This window comes from Protopterus annectens, chromosome 4.part1 (assembly GCF_019279795.1).
Source record: "Protopterus annectens isolate FY-2018-M chromosome 4.part1, PAN1.0, whole genome shotgun sequence".
In the NCBI taxonomy this organism is placed as follows: Eukaryota; Metazoa; Chordata; order Ceratodontiformes; family Protopteridae; genus Protopterus; species Protopterus annectens.
This window is the reverse complement of record NC_056734.1, coordinates 497,662,060-497,679,866: the sequence shown is the minus strand read 5'-3', so window position 1 is coordinate 497,679,866 and position 17,807 is coordinate 497,662,060. Positions and strand designations below refer to the sequence as shown.

General features: G+C 42.9%; 1 protein-coding gene across 3 annotated transcripts in view; it reads left to right on the top strand.

Annotated features, from left to right (window-relative positions):
• ATP11B (ATPase phospholipid transporting 11B (putative)) overlaps positions 1–17,807 on the top strand; it is a 2,792,721-nt gene that overhangs the window by 1,942,962 nt on the left and 831,952 nt on the right. The window lies entirely within an intron of this gene.

The following is a 17,807-nucleotide window of genomic DNA, read 5'->3' as shown; positions in this document are numbered from 1 at the left end:
TAAGTGGAGTGGGAGGAAACAAAAGATAATTTAAGATTAAGAAACTAAGTGAGTTGATGAGATGACGCTGATAGGAGTGTCAGAAATCAAAGAAGCTAGGGATGACTACTCCTTCCCAAATGATCTCACTGAGATGCGGCTGGGAGGAGTGCCCAAGGCAAAGCTACAGCAGGGGTGGGCAGTTCCAAAGCCACCAAGTTTAAGAATACATTAACACTTGTCTGGGATGGTGGGAGCAACAAACTGCGGAGAGAGAGCCCACCAATATTCAGTCAATATGGGATGAAACAAATAAATGCAGTACAGTTTTGTTAACTATCACTAAAACAGAACAAGTGCAAAGAAGCATACTTATATCAGCTTTGTATGTCCAGATGGTTGTAGGATCAGTCACAGCCAGCTAAACAGCTCTGCTACAGAGCACAAATACACAGAAATGTTACTAGACCAGCAGTATAAAACAAACGACAGAGCCCAAGGCAGTCAGATAAACACAGAACTTCACAGAATGTAAAACCATCCCCACTATTGCTGAACTAGCCCTGAGAAACAACTGCAGAGAGAGAGAGAGAGAACCAATATTCAATCAGTATTCAGTGAAACAAATAAATGCAGTACAGTTTTGTTAACTATCACTGAAGCAGAACAAGAGCAAAAAAGTATACTTATTTCAGCTTTGTATGTCCAGATGGTTGTAGAATCAGTCACAGCCAGCTAAACAGCTCTGCTACTGAGCACAAATACAAAATAAGTCTCTCTCAAGTAATACCTCAGTGGACTATTTGAATGACTTATCTGGCTTTGCCACTCATGCATTGAAAGAATAGCTTAGCACTCCAAACACCAGGACTTCCAGTGGCAGGTTTTAAAACTCATACAAGACTCCCCATCTTGGAGCCAGTCGCTTTGACCTCAGTGCTTCTTCATTCACAGGAAAACCTTCTACACTCCTCTGAAATCACAAACACTGGATTCTACAGAGGTATCTGTCACGTTGTTAGTGAATTTGCCTTCTATAGGATCTTGCCTTGAGCTGCTGTCAGTTACCTATGGCCTCAAGTAATTCCCTTAAACGAACCAACACCATCCCTTTGCTTCTTACTTGATAACCACTGCTGTAGTTGCATATTTGCATAGATATAGGTGTATATTCTCATAGATATTCCACATAACATGTATAATTTGGTGTTTCTAGTAGTCCTGTCTATGCCTGTTAGTACCACCCACTAGGCACTCCTGGTGACAGCATCACACTGTGCTGCAGTTGACCCCAGCCAGCTTGAAGCCACTGGCTTCAAGTCCACAGGAAAGTGAGTTCTAGGCAGATCATATGCATTGTAACAGTGCCTGCCAACATGATGCAGAATTTTGGAGCAGAAAGTCTGCAAAGCAAGGGCCTGCTGGCATTGTTTAACATTTCCATGGTTCAGTTGGCAAAGCCTCTGTGCTGGGGGCATGGTGTGTAACCGTCTTGTACCTAGCAGATAGTATCAAAGGGATGCTGAGCCCCATTTTATTGCTAAGTATTGTCTTTCTATAGTGGAGTATTTGCTTCAGTTTTGTTTGATTTTAGACTGGATGATCTTCATTGTTTATCTTCTATGTGAGCTTTGTCTGTAACCTAGCTTTTGATGCACATGTGTAGCATCTGAAGAGCCTAGAAAAGACAAGGCACTTTAAGAACCAGCTCTGCACTGAGGCTTCCTTAAGTCTTCTAAAAACTGTTAGCAACTGGTGTCCACTTGACCTTTTGCAGAATCCTACTCTTAATAAATCTATTATCGGACAAGCTATAGCAGCAAACTCTAGGATAGATTTATAGATTTCCTATAATACCCAGCAAGTCTAAGAAAAGCCCAGACTTGCTTCTTTATTTGAGGGACTGACCACTTTTGATCCACTGTTTTTTTTTTTTTTTTTTCTTCTGAGATCTGATTAGTCTTTAACCAAGTATCTGACCTCAGTCATGCCAGTCTTGCATTTCGGAGCATTGACATTGAGCTTGGGCTGCATCATGGAGTCTTGCATTGCCTGAGGATTTGGGAGATGAGAATCCCAGTCTTTTAAATGAATAATTGCATTGCCCAAGTAGGCTGATTCATATTTTTGATGAGGGGGTCTTAAGACTCTGCCCTTCAGCCTTTTGAAAGTGGATAGGGTGCCATGGCATCCAGAGAGAAAGACATATATTGGAAAAAATCATCTGCTGTGAAGAAGGCAGTCTTTTCCCTAGCTTCTTTAGATAGGATCATCTACTAGTGCCTCGTAGTTAGGTCCAGGGTAATAAATCTGACTTTGCCCAGCTATTCCAGTGACTTGTCTACCCGAGGCATAGATTAGCTATCAAATCTGAATACGCTGATATCCTTCCATATCATTGTTGCAGGATTCTTAACATAAAGGATTCCCTGCCAAGAGTAGCCCAACATCTGTCCAGTATACCAAAGCCTTAGGAAAATGTAGATGTACATCATATGTATGTTCCTTGCACAAAGTGTAGGGCATAAAGATGATGTACAGATATACATACCTCAGAACTTCTTTGCCCTCACTATGAACACCATCATCGACCATCTGTCTGAATGCTCCTTGGTTTGTGCTGGGTGCCGAGTCATGCTTCAGGTAAGTGCCTCATTAGGGTTTCTTCATATCTGTTTTGTTTGATATAATGTAGTTTGTGTTATGGACAATGTGGGGAAAAGGAATTCCCTTCCATTGGAAGAACTTTCGATTAATTGTTGTTTTCTGGTTGTGCTCTATGAACATCCATTTGCTGGAATTAGTTTTCGATGAATTAATATAGACCCATTTGTATCCAAGACCCTGCGCAGTCATATCTACTCTGTCAGTTTTCTTGGAGAACCTTCTTAAGTTGTTGGTGCAAGGTGCTACGGAAAAATCTTCCCATCCCAAAGGTCAGCTGTCTGTCAAGGAAAAAGGCCTCCTCCCCCTGACATGTCTCTTGAGGCTGGTGAAGGTGCAGAGAATCACCTGGTTGCTGTCTCAGATTCCTTTTCCATGACATTGTTGGAGGCCAGTATAGATTAGACTTCTCACACGTCGGAGGCACTGCAAATGTCTGCTCAGGATGTTGAGGGGGAACGTCGGCTGATTATTTCTGAGGGATGGAGAGGAATACTGCAAATCCTAGTTCAGGAGGAAATCCATACTACATTGGTTGAGTGTCTGCAAGGATCTGAACCGCGTAGGGTTTTTAGGGTAGACGTTACTTAGGGAAAAAAAAGAAAAAAACAAGCATATTTTCCCTACTGCTAAAGATCCCTAGTGTGAATGGCAGGATTTTACCCAAGGATTGTTTAATGCCTTAATGGCCTTAAAATCTCTTCAGGAAGTTTCTGTGCCTGCTCCTTCTTGATCATCTACTCCTCCTAAGAAGCCGGAGAGCAGGATTCCTCTGAAGAAGATTTGAATTCTGGGGAAAAGTCTTTGGCATATTCCTCACAAATCCCTTCTCCCTTGGAGTATGGTTCTGAGGAGGAAGATTCTTAGTCCAGACTCTCCCATAGAAGAACTCTCCTGTGAGGACATTATTTCTTGCATGATGGAATATTTCAAATGGAACTGTTCTCAGGTTTCTTATATTCAAAGGAGGTATTAGGAACTCCTCCAAAATGGAGTCTTCTAAGCCTTGTGCTGTACCTCCAGTCTTGGCTGCTCATTTAGATAACTTTTTGGCAGCATCTGTGAGCCCTGATTCTCACCTTCCAAACCCCTATGAAACCTGATAGATTTTACATGGTTCCTGATGATTGTAAGTCATTGTACAAATGTCCTTCTGCTGATCCTTCTGGAGTGTCTGTCTCTTCTAACAAACCACTAAACTTTTGCCATCTACTAAACTACTTTCTTCAGACAAGGACAGCAGAGCCATGGAACATTGAGGCAAAAAGGTGTATACTACTACCACCTTGGCTTTTCTGGCTCTTAATTACCAGACTTGTATGACCAGGTATGTTTTAGCCCTTCTTTCTCAATCTTCTAGGGCAATCTCTGACTTCCCTGATTCAGAAGAGAAGGTCTCAGCCCTTTCTGTACTGGGTTGTAATTCTCAAGAGGCTCACCACTCTATTAAATGTAGTTATGATGTAGCTGATGCTTCCTGTAGGGCTGCTGCCTATGGTTCTGTTTTGAGACATTACTCCTGGCTTCGTGTCCAGCCTTTACCTAATGATAAGGCTAAATTGTTGGATGCTTCTTTTGATAATAAGAACCTTTTTCGATCTGCTCCTGAGCTTTATATGTCTCTCCAGGATAAACGCCAGGCCTTGCAGGATTTAAAACGCATCTTTGTGCCTCCTATCCCTAATTTCCAGGGGAAATATCCATCCAGTTCTGCTTTTGTACTCAGTCTCATCTTCCTAAAGGTTAGAAAGGTTCTAGGCATGTGTACCCCCTGCTAAGTTTACTCAGAGTCCTACTTCTCAGAAGCTTCATTTTCAAGACAAACCAGGATTTTCTTCGTGTTTCACTGTTGCAGTCATTACATTTGGGTTATCTGCTTGCAGGTAGCCCTCAGCCAGCCTGAATACCAGAGTCTTAGATTCCTGCGTCACATGCTGTCTCTTCTTCCATGACATCAGGTCGTCAGGGGTATAAAACATGCAGCCAATGCCATTACATCAGTCTTTCTTGCCGTGTGGTGCCTGAAGCAGAAGCAGTTTGCAAGTGCTGGTCGGCCGACTCCTGAAATTTTCGTTTTCGAGTTTCAGAACCAAAGTCTTGAAAAAAGCTAAGTACCCCGTCGGGGATCCTTTTTCTTGCTCTTAACCGATGTCAGTAAAAGTTAAAAATTGTCTTACCTGTGGAAAGCAAATACCTTATAAAGATTTTAATTCGTACTGCATTCCTTGCTTAGGCCCAGACCACAATGTCCGTCACTGTCGGTTTTGTGCCTTATTCAACCACCGAACTATTTGTCGTTGGTCTGTTTTTGCAGCAAATTATTTTAGTACTTAGTATAACTATCCAGAAATGGCTTCGGTAAGCCGTCCGACAACCGATATTCTGAAAAAAACGTAAGGATAAAGACAGACAGACCGCATAAATCCAAACCTGCTGACGACGCTTCCGTTAATCTAGTCGCCAGTTCGCCGGTACTCAGTGAGGTGCCTTCGCAGCCCCTGATACCTTCTACTTCAGATTCACAAGCCTCTACTGAGACCCATTCGGAATCCGGTATGCCGCAAGATGCTTCTTCGACTGTGGAACCAGCGGATGTCTCTACCTTGGATGGGTCCGGAGCCGCTGTGCAGACACCGGCTTCTGAGGGTGTATTCAGGCCTACAGACTTGCATTTTAAACCAACGCCATCTTCTTCATCCAGGCCTAAAACTCTACCCACGCCTAGAAAACCGACATCCAAACCGCCTGGTCAGGCCCATATGCCTAAAAAACAAATGCTTAGAATGGCTGAAGACCTTATTACTTTAATCAGGGGAAACCAGCCTTCCCCCTCTAAGAGACCTAGAACTGATTTTCCTTCTGATTCTTCTGACCAGGATTCTGATATTTCTGTTTCTTCTGATTACCAGGATTTGCCCTTATCTACCTATGAGGATTCTGATGCAGAGGATTCCATTCCCTCTGCTTCCCCTCCAGAAGATTTTTCTTTTGGTGAAACCTTGCACACTCTTAGGGAGCATTTCTGCTGAGAAAGCCAAGATTACTCTGACTCCAAAAAGAGGCTTAGGGAATTCTTATTCCTTCCTCAACACAGGCCTTTAGCTATCCCCCCTGATGTTCTTCGTGTTTCACTGTTGCAGTCATTACATTTGGGTTATATGCCTGCAGGTAGCCCACAGCCAGCCTGAATATCAAAGTCTTGGGTCCCTGCGTCGGATGCTGTCTCTTCTTCCATGATGTAAGATCGTCAGGGGTATAAAGCATACAGCCGACACCATTACATCAGTCTTTCTTGCTGCGTGGTGCCTGAAGCAGAAGCAGTTCGCAAGTGCCAGTTGGCCGACTCCTGAAATTTTCGTTTTCGAGTTTCAGAACCGAAGTCTTCAAAAAAGCGAAGTACCCTGTTGGGGATCCTTTTTCTTGCTTTAAACCGATGTCAGTAAAAGTTAACAATTGTATTGCCTATGGAAAACAAATACCTCATAAAGATTTTCATTTGTACTGCTTTCCTTGTTTAGGCCCAGACCACAACATCCCTCTCTGTCGGTTTTGTGCCTTATTCAGTCCTCGAACTATTCGTCGTCTGTTCATTTTTGCATCAAATTATTTCTGTACTTGGTTTAACTATCCAGAAATGGCTTCTTTAAGCCATCCGACTACCGACATTCCAAAAAAAGTAAAGATAAAGAAAGAGACAGGCTACACAGGTCCAAAGCTGCCGACGCTTCTGTTAAGGTAGTCGCCAGTTCGCCGGTACTTGGTGAGGTGCTTTCGCAGCCCCTGATACCTGCTACTTCAGATTTGCAGGCCTCTGCTGAGACCCATTCAGAGTCCGGTATGCCACGAGATGCTTCTTCGACCATGGAACCTGCGGATGTCTCTACCTTGGATGGGTCCGGAGCCGCTGTGCAGGCAACTGCTTCTGAGGGTATATTCAGGCCTACTGACTTGCATTTCAAACAGACACCATCTTCGTCTTCAAGGCCTAAAACTCGACCCATGCCTAGAAAACCGATGTCCAAACCACATGTTCAGGCCCATATGCCTAAAAAACAAATGATAAGAATGGCTGAAGACCTTATTACTTTAATTAGGGGAAGCCAGCCTTCACCCTCTAAGAGACCTAGAACTGATTTTCCTTCTGATCAGGATTCTGAAATTTCTGTTTCTTCTGATTACCAGGATTTGCCCTTATCTACCTATGAGGATTCTGATGCAGAGGACTCCATTCCCTCTAATTCACCTCCAGAAGATTTTTCTTTTGGTGAAACCTTGCACACCCTTATTGAGCATTTCCACTGGGAAAGCCAGGATTACTCTCACTCCAAAAAGAGGCTTAGGGAATTCTTACTCCTCCTTCAACACAAGCCTTTAGCTATCCCTCCTGTCCTAGACATTGTAGATGATGCCTTCTTGGAATCTAGCCTGGCCCCAGACACTTTACTGCCAGCTCCCAGGAAACCTGACAGATATTAGAGTACCTGACTCTCACAAGTTCCTCTTCAGAAATCCTACTGCAGACCCAGAGACCATTTCTTAGGGACCTACCCCCTCTGATAGAGATTCCATGGCCTTGGACAGATGGGGTAAGATAGTATACACTTCTGCTCCTTTGGACATTAGGGCCTTAAAACTGCCAGTTTAATATGTTAAAGTATCAGCAGCATATTATGGGACTACTTAAACAGAAAATTATGTTGATTCCTGACTGAGTTGAAAATAAAGAATTACAGGATTTAATTCATTCTGCTGAACAAGTTGGTAAACATACTTTGCAATGTGGTTTGACTCTTTAGAAGCATCTTGCAAGGCTGCTGTCACTAGGTCTGTTCTTAGAAGGCATGCTTGGCTTAAGGAGAAAAATTTGCCAGATCATGTTAAGGCTAAATTAATGGTTGCTCCCTTAAACCAAGACCACCTGTTTGGCAACAAAGCAGAAGTCGTCCTTAAAAAGATAACAAAGCAGAAGTCGTCCTTAAAAAGATGGAGGAAAAAGCTAAATGTATGCAAACTGTTAAAGATTTCCTGCAGGTACAGTCTCAGAGATTTAGTAGGCATTGGCCTTTTAAGAATTGGTCCTTTCCTGTCTTTTCCAGGCCTTCTCAGTCCAAACCCAGGAACAGCAGACCACATAGGCTGCAGTCTCAAGGTACTCACAGGCCTTAGCAGTGGGGGTCTCACTTCCAAAGTTGGAAGTACTAAGACACCCCCCTATGGAAAACTGTCACAATGACTTAACCTTAAACCTTCCAAGCCCTGCTCAGCTGCCTTCCCCCTTAGGGGGAAAGATCTCCCTGCATGCAAAAAACTGGAAACTCATTACCCAGGACAAACTGGTTTTAAACATAGTTTCCCAAGGATACAGATTCCACTTCCACAACTTACCAACCCTAAACAGTTGGCCAGACCTACCCCCAAATCAGTGGGCAGAGGCTCAGCAGCAGGTTCTGTCTCTTCTAAGTGTCAGGGCTATTCAGCCTGTTCCAGGAGAAGAAAGGGGACAAGGGTTTTACTCAAGATTTTCCTGGTTTCCAGAAAAGACAGCTCCTGGCGTCCTACCCTGGATCTCTCCATTCTAAACACCTTTTTGGTAATCCCAAAATTCAAAATGTCAGCACTTCACTAGCTGCTTCCTATGCTAGGCAAAGATGCTTGGTTTGCAACCTTAGACTTAAAGGAAGGTTACCTGCACATTCCAATAAGGCAGTCTTGCAGGAAATACCTACACTTCAGAGCAGGCTACTTGCACTATCAGTTCTCTGCACTTCCCTTTGGTTTATCTACTGTGCCCAGGGTATTCACAAAGTGCCTAGCTCCAGTCATTCATTGCATTTTGCAGGCAAAAAAATATTCAAATATAGCCATACCTGGATGATTGTCTAATTCAGGCAGAAAGCCAGGGCATGCTACTAAATCATCTGGCATTTGTAAAGAAACTTCTAACCTCACTGGGGTACACCATAAACGAAAAGAAATCTCCGCTAGTACACTGCCCAACAAATTGTATTCCTGGGAGCAAGCTTGAACATAACTTCCAAGATGGCTTACCTCACGCTAGAGAAACAAGTTTGACAGCCTACTTGAAACTACTGGCCACAAAAACCCAGCTATCTGCAAGGAAAATCCTGCAAGCCCTGGGGTTCATGGCCTCTTGCATTCTACTAATTCCATATGCAAGACTGCATATGAGGAAACTACAATGGTATTTGAAAAGCCTATGGCGTCAACATTCTCAGGACCTGGAATCAATGATTCCTATCATTCCTTGTATAAAGACAGAGTTCCTTTGGTGGGCAGAGGCCTGCTACCACAACAAGGGACTCCCATTCACTCTACCCCCTGCTGCCCAAAACCCTAACAACAGACACATCAGACTATGCATGGGAGGCTCACTTGGCAGGGAAATGCATTCAGAGCAAATGGAACCCGAGTCAGATGCACCTGCATATCAATCAAAAAGAAATGTTAGCTGTACAGAATTCCCTGACAGCCTTCGAGGACCACATTCTTCCAGGACAATTATTGGTAAAGACAGACAGCACCCCTCTTATGTGGTACATAAACAAGCAGGGGGAACCCACTCGTATCCCCTTTGCAGACTAGCCATGTCTCTGTGGAACACAACCTTGAGCTGCCAAGTGCACCTACAAGCTCTCCTGCCAGGCAAGCTAAATTCACTGACAGACTACCTAAGCAGAAATCTCATGGACCCACACGAGTGGAAACTGGAACCAAAAATATTCAACATTTTGACAAACAAATGGGGGAACCCAGAGATAGACCTGTTAGCTTCCCCTCAGAACTACCAATTGGACAAATTTTGCACAAGGACTTCCCACAGTCAAGCTTGGAAAGTGGATGCCCTGTCCTTCACCTGGGAAAGCCTGTCAGTTTATGCCTTTCCCCCTCTGCTTCTCCTCTCGAACGTTCTGCTAAAGATCAAACAGGATAATGCTGATTGCACCAGACTGGCCACGCCAGCACTGGTGTACCCCCTCTTGCGCAGTATTTCACTGCTGGAACCATGGCACCTGCCTCAGACCCTTTCCCTGCTGTCCCAGCAGGAGGGCCAGATTCTGCACCCCCAGCTTCAAACCCTGAACCTTGCAGCCTGGCTAATTCCTTGAGCTCTCCAATAGCATCCCTCAGTAAGCAGGTGCTAGATGTCATTCTGGAGGCAAGGAGGCCTAGTACTAGAAAAACCTATGCTGAAAAGTGGAAAAAATACTGTTCCTGGAGCCAGACTCTGGGGATAGTCACAACAGTGCCCAGCTTACCTCATATTCTTCAGTTCTTAACAGAAATGCTCCACAAGGGCCTATCCTTCTTGTCAATTAAAATTCATGCCTCTACCATTTCAGCACATTATAATACTGAACCACCCCTCTTCTCTCACCCCCTGCTAAAGCAATTCCTTAGAGGGGCCAAAAATTTAAGACCCCCCAGGCGAGCCCCTACTCCAACCTGGGATCTTAACTTTGTATTGGAAAAGCTCACCCTCCCTCCATTTGAACCAGCTGCAACTGCACAGTTGAAATTCCTTTCTTAGGAAACGGCCTTCCTTCTAGCCATCACTTCAGCAAGAAGAGTGTCTGAATTGCAGGACCTCATAGCAGTGGAGCCCTTCATTATCTTCCATGCAGACAGGGTTTCCCACAGGACCAATCCCTCCTTTATGCCCAAGGTGGTGTCTAGTGTGGCCCTAAATCAGTCCATTCATTTGCCTAACTTTTTCCCTAATCCACAAAACAAAGCTGAATGAATACTGCACTTTTTGGATGTGCACAGACAACTTAGATTTTATTTGGACAGGACTAAGCCTGTCAGAAAATCTGAACAGCTGCTAGTTGGCTTTGCTGCAGGGGCAGAGGAGAAGGCCATTTCAAAACAAACCATTTCTAAATGGATAGCCCATTGCATTCACTTCTGCTATAAGCACCATGGAAACCCTATCCCAAAGGGGATAAGATCACATTCCACTAGGGCTGCATCTACCTCTACAGCCTTCCTCAGAGGAGTCCCTACCAGGGACATCCTAGAAGTTGCTACCTGGAGCTCTCTACATACCTTCACCAAGCATTACCACATGCCTATTTTTTCTAAATCCAGAGCTGGTTTTGCCACTGCAATATTGCAGGGCTTAATAGCTGGTCCTAATGCTCTCTAACTTCCTCCTCCCTTCCTTAGCTTTGGGAATCAACCCAAATGTAATGACTGCAACAGTGAAGCACGAAAAACATATTACAGTTGTGTACACTTAGCATAAATGTGGATGTTCAAGTGTATTCACTGTTGCAGTCCTGGTTACCCTCCCTCCAGCACCCTGACTTCTCTTGGCTGTACCTTTCCTTCTTGTTTGGAGTATTGAAGCTTTCTGGTGTATTTGCTTTTTTTTGGAGGTGTAACATAACATATAATTGCTTCCCATTATGGGGGGCACCTGACATTTGGGGCAAGAAAAACTGATGTAATGGCGTCGGCTGCATGTTTTATACCCCTGACGACCTGACATCATGGAAGAGGAGACAGCATCCGATGCAGGAATCCAAGACACTGGTATTCAGGCCGGCTGAGGGCTACCTGCAGGCAGATGACCTAAATGTAATGACTACAACAGTGAATTCACTCGAACATCTACATTTATGGTAAGTGTACACAATTGTACTTTCTGTCTGACAGTTTTCTTTCCCTTTCCCCTGGGCCTGTTCCCTAATCCCTTCATCTTTCCCTATCCCTTTCCAATTCGTTAAGGGTCTCTCCAGACTCTTGAGTTCTGTCCATCTTACGCCAGGGAAATTTCATGGTGTGGAAGTCCCTTCCTCCTTTTCTGGGCATTTGTCAGCTTCCTCAGGAACAGCTTCCCTTCTTTCCAGAACTGCTTCAGGGCCTTTTGTTTCAGGGCACCATTCAAGTTGCTCCCCCCTGCCCAGGAAGGGAAAGAGTTGGATCTTTCTTAGCTTAACACCTTTCTAAAGGTCCCTTCTTTTTGGATGTTGTCCCTTCAAGCCTGTTCCCTCTTCTTTGTCAGCTTTCTTAGTATCCCTGGACCTTGAGGATGCCTGTCTTCTTACCCCATTCATCCCCCTTTTCAGGAAGTTTTTACGTTTCTCTGTTTCTTCCTTGCATTTTCAATTCTTTGCTTTAACCTTTGATCTTTCTACTGCCTCAAGGGTAATTACCAAATGCCTTGCTCCTGTCATTGCCTTCTGCAGGATGAGAGGAGTTCAAATATTTCCTTATCTGGATGACTTCCTCATTCAGGCTTCATCTGCCAAGGTATTGATTCACCACATCCAGTTTATGGTTTTTCTGTTGTAAAGCCTGGGGTTTACCATAAACTTTTAGAAATCAGTACTGGTTTCTTCTCTGGATCATGTTTTTCTATGTTGCAGGATCCAGACCATTCCTATGCTGGCATCCGTACCTACACCCAAGGCTCTGACTCTAATTACATTGTTTCAATCTCTACTTTCTCTGGCTTCAGTCACAGCCAGGGATTTTCTCAGGGTTCTAGGATTCATGGTTTCCACCATTCCTGTGCTACCTCTGGCCAGACTACGTATGAGAAAACTACAGTGGTTATTAAAGTCAGTGTGGCTTCAGCTGCCATCATCCAGTAGATTTCCTAGGTCCATTCTTTCCATGCCTAAACTTGAACTTCAGTGGTGGATTCATCAGCTTTTTCTCAACCCAGGACTTCCTTTTCAACCCCCAGTCCCATATCAGGAACTTATTTTTTGGATGGCTCTTGCAGGGGGTGAGGAGCTTTTTTCAGTTACCTCAAGGCCCAGGGTCTCTGGCCTCCTTATTAGAGATCAGATCACATCAACATAAAGGAGACGAGACCTCTCCATTTAGCTCTTTAGAATTTTCATTCCCTCTTTCTGCCAGGGCCTCTCAAAATCTTCCCAGACAATACCACATTGATGTGGTATGGTATATCAAGAAATGGGGGGGAGGGTGGCATGGTCCTACCTTTTGCTCTTCAGGTCTGGGATCTAGCTGTCTAGTACCGAATGACTCTTCAGGCTGGTTACATTCCTTCACAGCAAAATATAGTGGCAGACTCTTTGAGAAAGTCCAATACACAGGCTCACAAATGGATACTTCACAGAGATGTGTTTCTGGACATTGTCCATTGGTGGGGTACTCTACTACAGATAGATCTTTTTGTTTCCCCTTTGAACAGACAACTTCCTCTTTTCTGTGTCAGAGTCCTAAGTCCACTTGCTTCGAAGGTGGACACACTTTTCCTTGGAAGGAGGTTTTTCTCTACATCTTTCCTCCCCTTTGATTCCAGGGTTCCTGCTCAAAATCACTCAAGACTTGCCCAAAATCTTGCCGATGACTCCCTATTGGCCCAGGCAGCATTGGTTCCCCCTTCTTTTTCACCTAGCCAGGGGCAATCACAAGTCACCTCATAGGTTGAACCATGTCACACAAGAAAAGGGGTCTCTGGTCCATCCTCACTTGTCTACTCTTCATCTGACACCATGGGTGATAGGGTTTTGATCCCTTTTAGGCATTATTTTTTTTTTTCTGAGAACGTGCGTAGGGTTCTGCAGGAAGCCAGGAAACCCACTACCAGGAAATCATATTTGTCCAAATGGAAGAGATTTTATGTCTGGTATGTTTTTCGTAACAAAGGTCCATTTTCTGTGGGGGTCCATCTGGTTCTCTCTTATTTGTGTGAATTGCTACATGCTGGGTTAGCATATTCTTCAGTTAATGCTCACTGTTCAACTGTTTCTGCTTGTCTGCCCTTGACTCCTGCTCTGGCCTCTAGGTTTTAGGTCAAACAATTTCTTAAAGGTGTCCTTCATATCATGCTTCACAGGGACCTCAATTTTGTGCTTGAAAAACTGACTCAGGCTCCTTTCAAGCCTGCAGCTGCAGCTTCCTTGCAATATTATACTTGAAAGACTGTTCTCTTTGCCCTTACTTCAGATAAAATAGTCTGAACTCCAGGCTGTTATGGCTGTTTCTCCTTTCTTAGTTTTTCATAGGAGACGGGGTGTCTCTTTGTACCAGTCTTTCTTTTATGCCCAAGGTGTTTAATGAGCTGTCTCTTAATCGGTCTATTAATTTGACATCCTTTTTTCCTTCTCAGCAGTCTGCTAGTGAGAAGGTTCTTCACACTTTGGATTTACATAGTCAGCCCAGGTATTGTTTCGAGAAGATTAAGGCTATTTGCAAATCTGAGCAACTTTTTGTTTCCTTTCATCCCAGATCTCGAGGTTTGGCTGTTTATAAGCAAACTCTATCTTCCTGGATATTTAAGGCTATTTCTTTTTGTTACTCTTTTCATGGTAAATGTTTTTCTGCCTCTGTAAAGGCTCATTGTACTAGAGCTGTTGCTTCCTCTGGAGCCCGTTTCAAAGGATTGGCTTACCAGTTCCATCCTTAAGGCTGCTACTTTGACTTCTCTCCATTCCTTCACTAATAATTAGAAATTGGATGTTTCCAGAGCCAGAGTTATCCTGCATGGGTTTCTAGAGGGCTTCTCTATGCCTTCCTCCTCTGAAGTTTCCTCTTGAACTTTTGTACTCTCCCTTATGTTAAAGATACTGCAGCAGTGCTATGAAAAGACATATTACAGTTGTGCAAAATCTTACCTTAACAGCAGATATCTTTCTCTTCACTATTGCAGTATTTGCTCTCTCTCTCCCTTCTGCTCTGCCCTATTCCTTCTGTCTTCCTGGCCTGGAATTCTTTTCCATTTTCTCTTACTGGACATGCACATTCCTTCTAGCTCCTAGGAATATTTGTTCCTCCTGGAGCTTTTCAGTTCTGAGGTATGTATGTTTGTACATCACCTTTATGCCGTATGCCTTTTGTGGGGAGCATACATGTGACATGCAACATCTGTTTATTTCTAAGGCTTTGGTATACTGGGTGGATGTTGGGCTGCCCTTATGAGGGAATTCCTTATATTAAGAATACTACAACAGTGAAGACAAGAACATCTACTTTTATGGTAAGATTTTACACAACTTTTTTTTTTTTCAGTTTACAGGTCATTAGAAAATCGGATGGTACCATCTCACTTTAGTAGTAACACATTGGGGCTACTTCACTCACTGGTTACCTCTTGTGTCACCCCTGTTTTTAACATTATTTTTTATTTTCTCTTTTATGGCCTGCTACTGTGTGTCTGGTATCATTATTAAACTTGAACCCCCCCCCCGTCTCATTATGGTACACAGTAAGCGAGGTTTGGAAAAGTAACTGAAAAAATATTACAATTTATTCAGAGAAATTCTTGTACCTCCTGGTTCTGGGATATAGTAAGGGTATCATCTAATGTTGCTTAAGGGCTGAACAGCATCTATCCATCCTGTTCCCAGCTAGTGATCTCAAATCCTGCACTGACTGTGCTAGCCTGAGGCTCTTTCCAGGGATGTAGTACCTTTATGTGATAGAGTTCTTCCTGGTTTCTTTTTTTCTTGTTTTCCTCATCTTTTAGCTTACCCAGTGGCATAGCTGTGTGTGTGGGGGGATGAGAGGAGCAGTCCGCCCTACATCTCAGATGTCCCATTCTTCCTTTCTGTGCACAGTTTTAAACAAACATCGATCCCTTCCTTTAACTTTCACAGAACTTTGCTTACTTGTGTTTGTCGATCCTCACAGAACTGATATTAATGAATATAGTAAGTGTCTTATTCACTGTGTGTGTGTGTGTGTCACTCATGGAACTTTACTTAGTAAGTGTTATTCTTATTCACTGTTTGTGTGAACAAACATCAATCACTTCATTTAACATTCATGGAAGTTTGCTTACTTGTGCGTCGATCCCCATGGAACTGTTATTACTAAGTATAGTAAGTGTCTTATTCACTATGTGTGTCGTTCATGGAACTTTGCTTAGTAAGTGTTATTCTTATTTCAGTGTGTGTGTGTTGCTTAGTAAATTTTAATCTTTGTGTGTGTGTGTGGCTTAAAAGGAGTACAACAGGTTTCTCTAATGTATTCCTCAACTTCATGGCCCTTTTCCTCCCTATTTACATTATCCTCTGTAAAGCAACAACAATAAAGCATTTACAATTTTTATAATTCCCCTTACTTCTGTAACAGAAGCCTACCTCCTCATACTGTAATGGTTTCACTTACAAAATGATTCTCTCACGTTTGAATAAAGCTTGCTGGAGTCGCCCAATTACTGACATCATCGAGGCCAGGTAGTGCAGGTACTTTTTTTTTTAATCAGTTCCCTCTCCCAAAGTGACATCACCACAGCCGTCATCTGATTCTAACTAAAATAATAAGACCCACCCATTCTGTGATGTCATGGCTCCCTTGTCCTTCCCCCAGCCTGAGTGCTGTTCATTTTATTCAGTAGTAGTGTAGTAACACCGATGTTTGGAAACACAGAAATTTGGTATGCATACTTGTACATTCTTCATGGCAAATGATGCTTAGGTGGTGTATCGCTTGCATACTTCTCTGTTGTATTTGCACCAGATACTGCTAGTGTGCAGTGCGGGAATAGAAAGATTAAAACATTACCCTGGTATCAGAGGTGGCAGTGCAACATATTCATAGTGGCTTAACATGAGAGTAGCTCTAAGCAAGCACCTTGTGAAACCTGAACAAGTACCTAGAATTATTCAGTGCAGCTTCCACACCTTAAGTCTGAAAATGAATTCACATACTCACATGAACAGGAGTAGCTGCATATTGATGGCTAAAGGTGTATGGGCATGTCGGGTGGTTACTACACTGCAAGACTGATATGTAATGGTGGAGATATTTGGAAGGCATGTGCAAACACACCAGTATATTAAAGCCATAGCACCAATTGAACTGGAGGCTGGCAAATAGATTTAGTAAGGGATTTTGTCCATGCACAAATATTTCAACAGTGATTCTTTGCAGTGGCATCCATTATCTGATTCAAGTTAAGTTAACCTTGATGTCCTTTATTTAAAAAAAAAAAATCAGTAAAAATTTGCTTTGTTATAAGTGACTTCTGGACACAAGAAAAAGGAAGGGGAAAATATAGCAATCTGGTTTGTATGTACAAAGACAAATCCAGGGACACTGCAAAAGTTTTTTTTTGCAAACCAACCAGTGAAGTAAAAACATGTGAAGGCAAACACTGCATACCAACACACGTTGCACATGTAAATCTCAATTTTTAACAAGGTGGAAGCATGAAGTGATACCTTAACACTTAAATTAATAAAGATCTAAACTGGTTAATAGTATAAATGTTTTATTCTTTAGCTCCTTGGTGCAAGACCTTACTGGATGTGATTGCAGTAGAGTAAGGCCATGGCTATAGTGCAGCAAAAAAAAGTCCCCTCTAACAAAGGAAATGCCAGAGCAAAGATTCAATTACATGAGTCAAGCACCCTGCTGAGATCTGCCAATCAATGGAATTACCAGGTCAAATTACCCTCAGGACTATGACAGCTAGGGAAGCTAAGTGTTATGGGGAGGAGAGAAGTAAATGGACTGGAATTCATTGTCTCACAAATTAGTGCCATTTAAACTAAATTAGAAAAAAGGCATCAGTAAACAGCACTTTGAGTGTCTTCTGTGGCATTTGCACTGTTTCTGTTTTAAGTAGTCATCCAGCAGCAGGGAATGTTACTTACACTGTTCTGTTTTACTCAGTACTTTGTACGCATGCTACATCTATGAAATGACAGGAACTTTAGGCAAACAGAGGCCTGCATGATGAAACATTTTTGAGCCAAACAATGATTTCTGGGATACTGGATGGCAACCTGATTTATCCAAACTACGTCAATATGCCAGCCTCCAGGTGGTCAGAGTCTGGAATTACATATAAAAATATTTAAAATCCTGTAAATAATCCCAGAGTGCTGTTAAAGTGCACCTTAGATACAAGAGCCTGAACTCTCTACCCCTACCATCAGTTGTGATTCAAGTCTTTTCCTTTTAACATTTGTGTTTTTTCTGGCAAATCAGTGAGGACTGAATTCACTAAATAATACCCATTTAAGTTTCAGTCTTCCGATCTTTCAGGAAACGCATGGTAACATAAAACATTTTATTCTTTCTAAGATTATACAAGCAATGTTTAAAATGTGTCCCTGGTTTTGGGCCTTTGCCCCCCCCCCCCATGCATATAACTTTTGTCTTTTTCCAGATTTCTTGTGATGCAAAGTTTTGAGATATAGTTGAGTGTCAAGTGC